We start from the raw sequence: 12,272 nt of genomic DNA, 5'->3' as shown, positions 1-12,272 counted from the left end.
ATGTTCCTTTTGTCTAGGAATCTGCATCTCCTTTCCCCAGGAGAAAGAAGGGCAGAGGTGGGAAAAGGTGTGATAAACATCCACAACAGAAAGTCAGTGCACACACCAAGATTAACTCCTACAGATAGAGTTCATTGGGCAGAGTAATGTCCTGCAGGTAACATAATATTTTTATCTTCCTCAGTAGCCTCAGTTTTAGCACATGGGACTTCACACACGGGCCACAAACTGAAGATTGCTGCTTGGTCCAGCAGCAATCAGTCCAGTATTTATGCAGGTATTTAACTATCCTTCATAGTACATTTATATAGCTTAACATTTCATTTTGTGTGCGGGGACAGCACATTTTAGAAATAGTTATGAAACTTCCTCTCAGCAACTGGAGAGAAATCAGGTTTTGTATCTTCATATCTTCTGGGCCACATTCTTGTGCAACTTTTCAAAATAGACAAGAATCCATGTGTAAAGACCACTTCAGGCTTCTCGTAAATGCCCAGGTAGCAAGAGAAGAGAACTCCACAATGAGTCATTGAAAATGAGGACGGAAGCTCATTTTGAGCTCCGCTCCTTTGAAGACAGCACCACCTAACACCTAGTTGGGTAGGATTTTTGCATGGTTAGACTCCAAATCAGGCTCTGTTACTGGAGGAAACAAAGAAATATTCCAGATGGGTTACTAGCCCTCCAAAAACCTCTCTCCCCATCATTGTTTTATGTGGGGGATCCAACATAATTGATGACTGATTATGTTTCTAGTACTGCTCAGAACACACCTATTCTCATCTCTCTAAATCAGCAACATGCTACTGCACTTACTGAATGCAAATTGCAATTATTTCAGTAATTAAGCCAAAGAATTATTAAAATTACTTGAGAGACTCCAACAGGAATACTGGAATTTTAATGCCTTAGGCTAAAAAGCTCTCTTAAATAAGAATATAAAATGGCAATAGGTTTTCAGTACATCATGTCTCTCAAGGACATGTTTTAAAAGTGAAGAAAGCTGAGTACAGAACAGTCTAAAAAGAAAAAACTTTGACTTCGTTTTTAACCTAATTTACTTCAGCCTGGGCTTTTAGGAACATTGTTCTGTGCTTGGCATAATATACTTACACGCTTTTTTGTTGCTGTTGTCATGATGTCCATTTTTTAATTTGTGCATTTTCCCTGCATTTTATTTGGAATAGTAATGTTTATCTACTTTCCGTTCTTCAAGATGATGTAGAAAAATACAGATTACAAATGTAATCATGAGTCAGGTTCGTTGGAATGGATATTCCTCACTGTGTGTTTCTTTTTATAAATTAAGCTTAATGCTGGCTTTTGAAGCACAGCCTACCAATCAAATGGAGTCACAGTGTACTTCTTGGTGTGACTATAAACTTTGTCATCCTTTTTTCTTTGGAATAAAGACCCCTTTGGTGGAAACTATTCTACAAAGCTATTTTTTTCTTCCAATTGTGTACACAGATAAAAGAGCATTATGAGGAAAAAGAGTGTTGCTCTAACCTGTTTTTCCTTCATGTGATGAACAAAAGTACAGTGTGAAGCCAAAGAAACACTGAGGAATCATGAAAGATTCATGTTTGCCTTGTTTTCGCGATGCAGATTTAATTGAGGGAAGGTGTTTTTGAAATCACAGAAGGGAATTGTATTTTACATATGCCATCAGATACTCTCAGCTGGTGAATGCGTGATATAGAGCTTTCTATCCAAAAGCATGGCTTTTCATTCATTATGTTTAGCTAATTAAAGGAAAGGCATTTTTCAACCACCTGTAGCTTCTTTCTCACAACTTTTTCTCAACCCAAGCTTATTTTACATATCTCATTTATGCCCAAGTCAAAGTGGAGTGCATAATACTTCAAGTCACTTGAAGACCGTGCCTTCATGCAGGAAAGCCATATGTGCTTCATTCGCCATTCATGATAAGCAGGAACGTCTTTTATTTGTGTACACAAGTGGAAGAAAAAAATAGCTTTGTAGAAGAGTTTCCACCAAAGGGGTCTTTAAATTAAACATCATTTTTTTTTCTTTCTGTCACAGAAAGATTCATAGTAATAATTGCTTTTGATATTAAAGACTTTAATTTCTCCAGATGGTAGTCTATAGTAGTTCTTTCCCATTATCCATACTTATATTAACACCGTAAAGGCAGTCTGACGTGGGAAACAATGTGAATGAGTTGATTTCTTCCAGGTGCCATTATTTGGTTACTGTGTTACAGAATACAAAACCTCCGAAAAGCAGAATGCTATTTTTGCTTTGGATTATGTCTGCAAAAGGAAGCAGGGGTGGAAATGAGGATTCATCCTGTACACTATTAGTGTTTAGGTAGCACAGCAGCCCATTCCTCGCATTCAGCCCTTTCCCAGAAAGAACCTTTTCTCTCCAATTACACTAAAATGCATGTTCCTGCAGCACTTGAATATCCTACTTCCCCCCTGTCCTCAGCTATTCTTTCTCTTCTCCTCACAAAAGGATAATTTTTTCAGGCGAAACCCAAACACGACATCAGGAACCCAGGTCTGCACAACTTCAGCAAGCTCCCACAAAGACACTGACCTGCCTTGCTGCTACTACTGCAGCTGCTGAGCACTGACGCACTCATTGCTTGGGTGATTCCAGGCTGCCTTTAGGTGCGCTGCGTGAGCAGGTGTCCCAGAGGCCCTTAAACGGAGCCTCCCTCTCCCTCTGCGCGGCCACGAGGATGTGCCGCGCTCGGCTCAGCTGGAAGCTGCTCTTTCCGTGTCTCCTCAAGTGCTTTTAGAAAGCCGACGGCTGCCACACTAGGAAATTGTTACGGCTCATAGGCACAGTTAATTAGCACTTATGAATAAGAGAAAAGAAAAATAAGACAAGCAGCAACAACAGAAATGAACTGGGAAAAAAAAATGAAGCAGGTCCCTAACAGCAAAGCACCAAAAAAAAAAAAAAAAAAAATCATGACAATATAGGTTTTATAGTGATATTTCCTTCCCAGCCGGTCCAACGTAAAGCAAATACATGGCATGAAGTCCAGCTAAACCAGCATACATATAGGTAAGCCTGTCTGTCATAGTGGTATTTTTCTTCTCTGGTGACAACTAGCCAGGATGTAGAAAATTATTATTAAAATAATGAAAATAGCGCATCCATGCCTGTGAGTGTCATTGATGGTGTCATTAATTTTTTAACAACCAGCTGAACTGGAGCTGCTTCATCTCATTTTACTTTCCTCCCTGCAGCTGCAACTCATTGTTAGATTTTTTCTTTTCATGCCCATTTTATGAAAAGTTTAAAAGCACAAACTGTGCTGCAGAAGTGACAGGCTGTCCTCGTGACTGCTAAGTACAGACATCATAAATCTCTCTGGAAAAAAGTAATAGACTTTCAAAAATGCACTGACTAGAGAAGGATAAATACAATTTGAGGAACTGAGTGTAGGATATAATTAAAAATCATACTAGGGTATGAAAAATACATATATGGGCTAACCAAAAGTGTCACTCCAGGCATAACCGGCATTTTGAACCTTTTGATTGCTTCATTTTGCAATTTTGCTACTGCTTCTTTAAGACGAGAATGTTTGTATGACTATATTCAATCGAGATCCAGGAGGCCTAGTACAGTCAATAAAACCTACTTACCTATACTGAATATACAAATTTTAAACTTCCTAAGCTAATGAATCCTTGTGTCAGCTAGGATGGCATCTCAACTATTCAGGGATAAGTAAGTATAGAAGAAGCAATATGTTGTGGCAAGTTTTGCTTTTCCAGTCAGAGCAGAAGGCAATGGTTCAGTTTTAACTTTTACATTTCCTTAGAGGATGAATAGTGCCAGTGAGTCATTTCAGTGAAGAAAAACTGCCCCCAAGCCAAGGTTTAGCTACCACTGTCTCTTTCTATCTATCTGTTTATGCTGGGCTTTTATACTTTCCCTGCTTGCCTAACAGGCTTAATCTACTATTTTTAAATAGCAAGAGTCCCCAAAAAAGCTTTGGTCAGGAAGAACTACGTCCAGTTCATGCCCTTAGCTGTCACTTGCGATCATTTTGCCACCGATACCGGATTTCAAGGCTAATTTGTGCAGCTCCAAAACTTCCTGTCAAAACACACCTTGTTGCTAGGCTATCGGAGCAAGGGGAGGAATCCAGCTTCTCATTTTTAGCATTATGTGGAATCGGAAAAAGCAACCACAATTCTGTATGACAGGTCAGATGATCCAGGGCTTGGTGATAAGAAACAAACATCAGGTTGGGACTGAAATAATTGAAGAGCCACAGGTTGCCTTTGCTAGCAGAAATAATTCATTTGAAAATAAGGGCTTTGAGCTCTCTTCCTCTGCCAGCATTTTTTTTTTTTTGCCCTCCAGACTTAAAGCTTGTCAAATAAATTAAACAAATCAGATATAGTTCATAGCTTTCCCTTCACAAAAACAGTCTGTGGATATTCTTGAATCAGTATTCCAGCTCTACAATTAGGAGTGGAAAAGGGTATTTCATGCAAATTTCATCAAATATAATCTTCAATGGCTAGTATTCTTATTCATAACCTGAAAGTAAAAGTGCTCTAATGTTTCCTTTCCTAATATTCTGTTCTCATCTGACTCCTACAAGAATCTCCTGCCCTCTAGAGGTGCAGGGAACCTCCCTCTGTAGCAAGTCTCCTTCAGACCGAGAGTTGCCTTCCCTGCCAGGGGAAGATATTTTTACCTTTTTCTGCCAGTGAAGAGATCTTGCTTCTTCTGAATCTCATCTTTACACCCTGGCAGCTCTAGTTATCTCTGAAAGACTCAAGTGCAAAGTTCTCCAAGTGCAGGAAGGACTCCACCACCACTGGTAATAGACGGTAATAACAGTGTTGTAATATGTAATAACAGTGGTAATAACTGGTTTAGATGGTAATAACAGTGCTTGAGTAAGGGAATGCAAAAGAGATTGGTTTAAGCACAGTGGCATGGCAGAAACTTCTCATCCACTTGATCCCCTCCCAGCTTCAGTTTGGAAGAGTTTTGATCATGTTTATCCTTCTGAGAGGTAGAGGTCTAAGTGAAAACCTAACTTAAAACCCGGGCTTGCATAAAAAGAAACACAAGGTCTGCAATAGGTATCTATTCCTTAAACAACTTAAGGTCTCTGTGCCACAGCCTCTCATTCTTACAAGGGCCTTCAACCTCCCTTCATCTGCTGCAAGGGCAACACGGAGGGACACAGGTAGCCAAGCCTCCTGGACGTGCCAGGGATAACTCCCTGACACAGGTGCTAGGTGGGCTGAGCAGCGCGCTGCTCTCCAGGATCTGCTATTCTCTAACAAGGAAGAACCAGCTGGGGATATGGGAGTCAGCAGGAGCCTTGGTCGTACTGGGCTCCAAGCTCCGGAGGGGAGTGAGGAAGCACCTTTATTCAAGATCAGCATCCTCTGAACACGGGACCAGCCTTCCTGCTATTCAGGAAGACAGCTGGACAGACCAAGACAGCAGCTTGGCTAAGCAGGGAACACAGGGCAGAGCTCCAACACGAAACAGCATCCAGGAGGTAGAAGCAGGGGCAGGTGACAAAAGGAGAGAGTAATTATGAGAAAGAGTAGTTAAGGGAAGTTTTTTTGTTCTCTTTTCTCCATGGAAGAGAGTATTTATAAGAACCTACAAAGAAACAATAAAGGAGCTACAGCTCAGTTTAACTTCAGGCACAATTGTTTGAAAAAGATAGTTCCTGAAGGAAATCATGTGCTTTGTGAACATTCTAGGTCATAAAAGATGCATAGAAACATTTTTTTTTTCTCTTTTCTCAAAAACAAACGAAAAACTCCACTGAGATACTGGGGTGACAAAAAGTGTTTTCAATTAGAAAAAAAAATAATACTTCCAATTATATCTTTGAGAAATGTTTTGTAGTCAGGAGGTTGACATGGCCAATTACTGTTGAAGGAGAGACAGTCTTTGCTGATGTCTTTTCAATTTTCTGCATTACTTTCAGACAGTATTAAACCTGCTTTGCTCCTTTGTGATCCTAACAGTCACAGGAACAAAAATTCTCCTGTTGCCAGAAGAAAAAAAAAAAAATCAGCACAGCCACATCTTACCAATAATTCTGAAAACAAGCCCCCACAAATCCTCATCTTGCAACACCAGCTAATACCACAGAGCACTCTGCCTGAGGTGTGGAATTATGCATACAAGCAGAGCAATTTTCAACATGGAACAACTCATTACAAAATAAATCATGGAGAGGCACAATCCCATCACCCATTTCACTGGCTTGTTTTCCTTCGGCTTCCTTTCCCACATGCTGATTAGGCCCCGCATCTCTGAGGTCTGCAATAAAGCTGGACCCAGCAGGCTGTAGCCTCAAGGCACAGGCAACGTAGCTGCTGCTTCCTGAGGCTCAGAGGGATACGGGCACCTACTGCTGCCTTGCATCTTGGGCAGCCTCTCAACAGATGATCATCAGTTTGGAAATGCCCCTCTTGTTAAATTTTGAACTTAGTTGGCATGAAGTACCGTACCTGGAAGAATCCTGTGCACAGGGAGGTGGCACACACTGAGGGGCCTCCAAATATTGCTTTGGTCTAGTGCTCTGGTTTAATTTGCCTTGTTCAAAACGGCTCTTAGCTCTTGCTCTGACAGGTGCATGGGCTACATCAGCCAGGTATCAGCAAGGAGAGAGAGTACAGGCAGGCTGAAGAATTAGCCTGGAGGGAACCAGCAGGGGAAGGAAAAGGGAACAAAGAATAATAATAATAATAATAATAAACTATGCTTTATATATTAGGTAATTTAGGGTGATAAACAAACTTCCTTTCTCGGGCTTTAAGGTTTGAGAGTCTTAAAACAGAGAGAGTCCTGCATCATTATCCCCAGTAGCTGAATACCAGCAAACAAGACCTGCAGTCACTCTGCAGGTTTTCAAGGTGATCTGTACGATGTTATTTTGCACTGGTGCTACCATCGCTGGAGAGAGAAGCCTTGCTAATCCACAGCTGCACAGTACTGTGGTTTCCCATTTCCATTAGGTCTGGAAGAAGCCATGCAGGAATAGAGCTGAACACTTGCTGGTGTTTTATATGCGGTGCGTGGGAATCCTGATCAGGGCACATCTCTGTTTTGCTTTTGAGCTAGCAGAGCTGTTTTGACAGAAACTGATAATGGGAACTCTGACTGCTGGAAATTGCCCTTAGTGCTGCTGGCCTCATGTAGACCTGGCACATCACAGGCAAAAGCATGGAAGGGCAAAGACAAGGACAAAAAGTAACAGAGAGAAAAGCTACCCGAAGCTATTAAAACAAATTTAAAGAGGGCCTAAAAAAGGCTGAAGAGATTATTCAGTTCCTAGGTCCTAAAAAATTCATATTAGAACTGTTTGCTAAAATTCTTATTGTATTTATAAAATAGAATTATTCTGGAAACGAAGTCTTTCAGACATGCATATCAACAATATATACTTTGTCCCTCTTTCACTGTGTTTTAATAAAGATTTTTACCATTCTTATTGAAACACTACACTGCTACTTAAACATTCAGTGTTTTTTTTTTTTTTTTTTTTTTTTTTTAATCTCATCAGGCACCAGAGCCAGGAAGACTTTCACATATTCAATTGTTAGTCTAGTCAGCATTTGCACCTAATGGTTCACTTCATACCAGAAGGTTCACTTCCTAAAAAGAAGGAAGAAATCAAACTTACTATTTAACCTGTCACCATAAACTCCACTAATAAAACAGCTGTTGGGAGACAGATCAAAAAGTCTGAAGAGAAAAGAAATCCGAAAAGCAAGCATTACTTTCTGACGGTATTTAGAAAACAACAGATTCCACTTGAACTTCAATTTCAGTAGGGAAAAAAAAAAAAGACAAAAAGAGATTGAGATTTCCCTCGGTCTTTATGCATCAATTTATAAAGCCAGACACCAGAAAAAAATATTCCTATGATATGGACTCTAAAGAAGTAGGGCTGTTGAACGAATCTTTTAGAAACAAAGTTCTGAGCAGGAATTTTTAGAAAGCTGAAGGAGAAGCTTCAAAAGACAATTTTAGAGGCTCAACTCCTTGTTACTAATTACAGGAGAAGGCAAGCAGTGGAAAATGTTTTGAACCTGATGGAAAACAGAAAGGCCACAGAAAAAAAGGAATACTGAAATTCATAGAGGAATTCAGCACAAGGTGATAGATGTAAGGAGAAAGACCTGATGGAAATGGTTTATGTGAAATAGGACAAAAAGGAAAAGACAGATGCATAAAACGTACACAACTTCACTGCTGCAATCAGGCTGGACTATATGCTTGAGATGTCATAAAAATGAAAAAAATGCATGGCATTTTTTATTTCTTGTTGTATTTTTCTAAGCAGACAAATTCAGATTAACCACTAACGCAATTCCAGGGCTTTCAGCAGACTTGCAACTGCTTGCATTAAACAAAGACCAGATTCAAACTTAGGATGTATTCCTAAGTGGAGAGGCTACTTTCCTCCTTTGCCATTGATCTTCATAAATAACAACGGATTTTGCAGGGTAATTTTGCCCTCCAAACTGCACAAGCTTTGGAAATATGGGTTGAAGGAGTTACCAAAGGAATTAAACATGTATAATTCAGCACATTATCAGTTCAGTAAGACCTGAGACAGAAAAAAAAAAAGAAACATTTAACTAAGACTTGCTAAGATTTGAAAGATTTGCTAAGAAAAAAGGCTACTAGGGAGGTTTTACTTGGACAGAAATGAGAGTCCACAAACATGCAGATCTATAAAAATACTTTTATTAAGGTCTTTCATGTTGTTTTTAGAAGAGCATTATTTTACCAAAGGAAGAAATGTGGTGGCATAAAACAGGCACAGACCCCTTTGCTCTTTGTTACTATTGCCATCACAGAGCACTGAGGTGGAGAAGGAGGGAGAAGGGAAAAGAGGATTCTCAGGGTATTCTATAGCCCAAATTCTTAGCTTTTAATTTAGCCCATTAAGACACTGATGGAGGACTGATTTCAAGCTGCTCTCGTGAGATTTCAGCAGCCTAGACACCACAGAGCCCAAACACAAGCTTTGAAGACTTATTACACCTGCTTACCTACATTGGAAGGTAAGTTTTTTGAGAGCCAAATCTAAAGGAAAAAGTTCAGGAGCTGGCAGTCCCCAAAGAAATACTATCTTTACAACAAGCTTAAACTATGCAAAGGAAGGGTAGCAGGTGTGAGAAGGGTCTAATGAGACCAAAGAGCTCTGCACTGACCTCAGAAAAGGAAAACATGTAGATAACAGAAACTAGAACAGATTATTTAAGAATGCATATGAGCAATGACCAAATACAGCATCAGAACCAGAAAACAAAACATTCAACAGGAGTAGGAAGAAATTGTTCTAACTACACTTGCATTAGAAGAAAAGACAAAGTAAAGTGTTAGGTACACAACAAGGAGGGAAAACAACTCACAGATGATGGTGTTATGAATGAACTGTTTCATGGTTTCAGTCTCCACTAATGAAGGCAACTGCAAGTAGTTACATTTGTATCCTCAAAGGAATGAGATCTCTGCCTAGCAAAAGAAAGGAATGGATTAGAAACTTCTTTAAACTAGATGCTTACAGATTATTTGGGTCCAAACAGCTTCACTATAAAGTGTTGAAACTTGGCTGAAGCAGCCTGAAAAGAAGTAGCATTAGTTTTTAGGCATTTTCAAAATGCCAGTAACTTAAAATGATCTGCTTTTAAAAGGTTGAGAGGAGTGGGAAAAGATCAAGAACAACATCTTATCAACCAGAGTCAACACCACTGATTTTTAACTCTAAAGAACTCCAAGTAAAACTCAAAAATTTATGCCTTCCACAGTAAATGGCATAAACTGCTCAAGAAATAATATAATAAAAATAATAAAAAAGTTATAGATGAAGTTTATATTAGTGCAAGTCTGACTATTATAGGTCATTCTCATAAGTGAAACAGAGAAATATGGCCTTGATGAAAGTATTATGGAACAAATGCAGTTATCAAAAATAGTAATAAAAAATCCATTATCAAAGCAGAAAGCTGTAAGTTGCCCTGCAGAAATATGTGCTAGGATCAACTGCATCAAGATTGTCACTAACAACCACCTAAGTAATAAAATAAATAGCCAATATGGAGATTGGAGGTCCTGGAAGGCAAAATTGAAATTAAAAATGATTTCTATTTTTTTTCTCTCATCAGTATTAATTGCTAATCACCTGCAACTGACATATGATGAGTGAACAACTGGTAAAGTATTAGTCAAATGTGAACAAACCTAGCAAAAGGGAGCACATATACTTAATCACCAGTCTTTCAAAGCTCACTGGTTGTGTCAACTACCCAAGACACTGGGTATGCAAAACTCAGGTCTGAAATAGTCACTACAGAGAGTCTGAACTAAGGTTTCTGTCAACTTGAATGTCATGGTATAGCAGGCCATAAGGTACTCCATACAGTTTAACTGCCTTGTACTATTTACCTTAGCCTTTTCCTCCCCTATCACAACAGAAACACTATGGAAAAGGTACTGGATTAAACAAATAAATACATACCTTCCTTTCTCCCCTCAAAAATAAATTTTTTGTTTTGATCTACTTCAGATCTACATATCTATGATTTTTTTCCATGTTTTATTAAGCTCTTCAATTCAGCAATTCTGATTTTTAGAAGGGAAAAAAAATACTGCCATCTCCTGGAACAAATTAAGCTTGCAGCTCTCTGAATGCTTGTGTCATGTTGCTGCCCACCTTGCATTGTTTTTAGGCATGGAAAAATAATCAAGGACTTTGTTCCAGCAGATACTGCATTCAGAAGTATAAACAGTAAGTCACAGCACAGTACAGTATGTGAGATAAGCCTTGGTGTCCTAAATTCAATAGAAACATTAAAGAGATCCATTCACCAACATTCCTAAATTTTACTTGAAGGAACAGCTTCCTTTCAACCAGCCCACCTCATGTACAAACACTCAGGAGGACTCTACATAAAAGTAAGAGTGGGAGCAGAATGCAGCAGCTTGTGCTCAGTAAAAGCACAGCAGGATGGATGGAGCTGTGAATCTTGGCCTACAGTTTTCAACGTTTCTTCTATCATCTCATGTTTTTAGTTTTAGGGGCCCATATTGCAATCACCTGCTCTTTACCAACAGCCTTCAGGAAACTGTTCTTGATAAGATACCCAATGCTCCATTAACATAACCCTAGACAAGTATATCTGTGTTTGAAGGCTACTAAAGAGCTGAAATGACAGGCATAACTGCCCTTTAGAGGACATCTGTATTTATACAGGTATATAAAATTCTTTTGATAATGACTTTTTATTCACATCTATTAGATGCAGCAAAACCATTCATATGTTTTCAGAAGTGCTTTACAATGAAGGGAAAAATAGCTTTTTATCAAGTAACGAGACACATTTAGGAATAACAATTCATGTTGTAGGCAACCAACAAGCAGTGTTCTACAAAGATTCTTCCATTTCCCTCATAACAGTGGTTATTGCTCTATCACTTATTTCTAGACCTAATTCAAAGTTACTTAAGTGACCTAGACTCATGTCAGTTAAAACTCAGACCCTTCTGAGGACAAAGCTCGGCTACGTGTTTTCAGACTGTATTTGAACTAGAGCATTACACAGCTGGGAAAGTCTGAAGTTATATTTCAAAAAACAACTACACAGATAACATTCACTCCTATTCCCACTAATCCATGCTGGAAGTTTGGGATCTTTTCAAGTATTAACTGTTGCACTAGTCCTCTGGAGAAGAAAAAAAAAAAAAAAAAAAGCACAATGTGAAAACAAATGCATTAATGCCAGAAAGCTTCAATAGTAGGAAAAGCAGTAGGAAGGCACAAAGACTGAATCAAGGTGAAAGCAATCTGACATAATAAATAAAAAGAAGAGATAAGAATAGATTAAAAGATAAGGTCAGGTCTAGAGACCAACATACCAACAAATTTTTTTGAAGCTTAGTAGGATACTACTTTTTAAACATTACGTTGGCAAGTGCTATGCTTTCCTTCTAAACATGTGAACAGGTAAGAGCTTATGAAGCCTCTATTTTTTTTCTCATCTATGTATTTCAGGTTATTTAATACTTTGAAACTTCTCTGAGTATCTATTTAACCACTGACTCCGGATAAATTTGATCAGATGATTTAAAAAGTACTGCCCAAAGAATACAGAATACTTCCATTTCCCTCTGCCTTTTAATTTCATAGTATTTTTCTTCCTTCTATTCTGAAACTACAGTTTATGCTCACAGGAACATCTTAGCCATTAATACCAAAATCTGACTTTTGGATAAACGGTAGA

Source organism: Tinamus guttatus, unplaced genomic scaffold (genome assembly GCF_059628265.1).
Source record: "Tinamus guttatus ecotype Peru unplaced genomic scaffold, ASM5962826v1 Tinamus_guttatus_pri_ptg000368l, whole genome shotgun sequence".
NCBI classification, from domain to species: domain Eukaryota; kingdom Metazoa; phylum Chordata; class Aves; order Tinamiformes; family Tinamidae; genus Tinamus; species Tinamus guttatus.
The sequence above is the reverse complement of the archived record's forward strand: the minus strand, read 5'-3'. Positions refer to the sequence as shown.